Genomic DNA, 2,848 nt, shown 5'->3' on the forward strand with positions numbered 1-2,848 from the left:
AAAGAAAAAGCAAAAAAAAAAAATAAATCGGATAAACAAATCTTCATGACAGAAAATATCTATATATATCTATATATATATATAGATATATATTATATAATATTAATATTTTTCTGAAAAAGCAGATGTTTTATTGGATTTCTCCTCACTGGATAATATCCAATACAAACAAATACATTAGGTTATCCCGTTACAATAGTATGATAATATAAATGATTGGATATGTCATATGCATATGCTTCATGTTTTCCAAAACCAGTCACTGTTTTCTGGTTTAAGCAGTTTTTATTGTTTTCTGCATTTTTTTCTCTCCTGCAGCGCTGCTCTCAGAGCTGAGGGTTAGTTGATCCAGGCACATTACATTTTCTTATGTAGGCACGAGCCACATGCCCATCTACCTCACTAGATGATTAAAGATGCTCCAAGGGTAAAAAAAAAAAACTAACAAAACAAACATGTTAAACAGAAGTCATGTTTTGTTACCTTTAAAGACAGCCTCCCTGGGACAGTTTGTTTTGTGACAGTGACCTTGCACAGCAGACGGACTCCTGGGTTGACTTGGAAGTAGATTTGGTAGCAAAAGGGTTCCAGAGAAATGGGGCAAAGTCGAAACAGAGACACCAGCGGGAGGTTAGTAGCTGAAGAGTGAGGGGGAAATGGAAACCATGTGCAGTTACATAAAATTTGTGTCAACGTCTCCCTGGGAGAAAGAATGGGATGATAGAAACGGGGCTTGTGAGTGAAAGTAAACATTTACAGTGGTTCCATTTGTTCTTTAAAGCTTTCTCTCAGACTCATACTGCCATCCAAAAAAATCCAATAAATATAATGAATTGTAGTGAAACTAGCTATATTCTGTCCTGAGAAATAATAATAATAAAAAAAAACATATATACAACTCGCCAATCTGCTGCAGGGCTCAATTAAGAGTTTTTTCTAACGGCATTTTCAGCTGCTCCTAATTCTCAATGATTAATAAATACTCCGAATTGCAATTTTAAACATAACTTTCTCTATATACTTCCACCATTATCAGAAAAATGCCACAAGAACATGACAAAAACACTAAACACATAATTTTTATTGGAGTGGTTCTTTAAAAGTCCAATTGTGCTTAAAGTTGATATACAATATAACACTTAATTTAAAGATTGAAGACGATTATAGTCTCGTTGTGTACACTTGTCTGTCTGTACAAAGGTTGTGAATTTAGATTCAATGAATCATAGTCCCCAAGTGAGAAAGTGTTGCAAATTGTGTTTATGAAATTCCTTGTTTTGTTCTCAGGCTCAGCGTTTGAGCTAAAAATGGAAATAGATCAGCACATGCCAGAAAAGGGGTTTCCCAATAAGAGAGAAAACAATGGACTTCTTGGCTTCTTCTAGATAGATAATCGCAATCTCTTCATCTAGCTTGTTTGTAAAAGTGAATTTTAGGTCAGATAATATCTCCATCTTTATGTTTTTGCAGTGTTTTCTGCCTCCCTAACTCTTTACTCTCTAACTCTCCTGGAAACTCTCAAAGATACCCTGATTTTGAGATAACTCACTGACAAACATGAGAAAAACAAAAAAAGAAATGAATCTTTTGTTTTGGTCTACTCTCATAATGCACTGTATCATCATAATTCATAGACCTTGAAAGTGGGATTGAAAGATTTAATTATGAAACTTTGAATCGTGAAGCATAAGCAGTCAGAAGTCTTTTGGCGGTTGGTCTCTGGACCGGAGACATCTTGCATGTTTGTGATGACCTTAGACCAGTGAAGAGACCCCAGATGCTGATGGTTCTTCTGATGGACCATGACGGACTAAAGAGCCAGCAGGAAAACGGGGCGGAGGTGGGCCGGGGCAATGTCTGGAATGCATATAGACAAAACGTCATTGAATTTAAAAGCAGAGATTTGATTGTGATTGGCTGTGACGAAAGTAGTCACTTCAGCTATTGGCTCCGAGTGGAGACCAAGGCTAAATCTGAATTCTTCCCCTACTCCTCTAATTGTAGGAGAAGAAGCGCATTTCTTCACGTGGCATTTTAAACATTTAAATGTTATGTAAATATAGTTCATGACTTTTTTAAAGTTCTAGAACTGATGTTATGTGTTTTTGAGCGCTAGCAGTGCTAACGTAGCCGACCAGCGACTTTTGACGACATCGAGTAGAAGTGACGTCCGAATTTAAAGAAACTATTTTTCCATAACTCTCCGTTTGAAAGGCTACATGTAGGGGTAAGGAGAAGCCGTAGGGGAAGAATTTGGCCCAATTGATGACATAAGGAGCGATGAGTAGACCCTCAGCATGCCTGAGGTAAAGTAGATCTTCCTTATTGAAACTGCACCAAAGAAACACGTCTAAGTGGTCCAGACTTCTTAGATTTGGCCTTGGTCACTTTAACAGCCACAATAAGAGTGTCAACATTTGTTCTTAATTTGTTTGTTTAATTCTCATTTTGCATATTTGTGTATTTTATTTTGGATATTTCTGAGGCGGAACCTTTGCTAGATTGTGGTGTGCAGAGAAAACTTTTGTTTTAACCCCACTTGTCCATATGCAAAAGAATTCAAGCAAGGATGGAAAGTTATGACGCATATGACAAAAGGACTAAGACGAAAAGAAGTTTTCTTGCTTTTTTTTTTTTTTGGTGAATGTGGCCAGCGAGGTTCGTATTTTCCTTTTTTGTTCATGTAATTTGCTATAGTAAAATTTGTATTTAAGTTATTTATTTATGTGTTAGTTTGACGGTGACTTTGTGGAAAAAAAAGAGGAATAAAGTCGCCAGTGCAGCAAACTGCAATCTTGTTTCTTCACTGGAGAGAGCGATGGTCACACTTGCTCTTCTGGGTGGACAC

Source organism: Oryzias melastigma, linkage group LG16 (genome assembly GCF_002922805.2).
Source record: "Oryzias melastigma strain HK-1 linkage group LG16, ASM292280v2, whole genome shotgun sequence".
NCBI classification, from domain to species: Eukaryota; Metazoa; Chordata; class Actinopteri; order Beloniformes; family Adrianichthyidae; genus Oryzias; species Oryzias melastigma.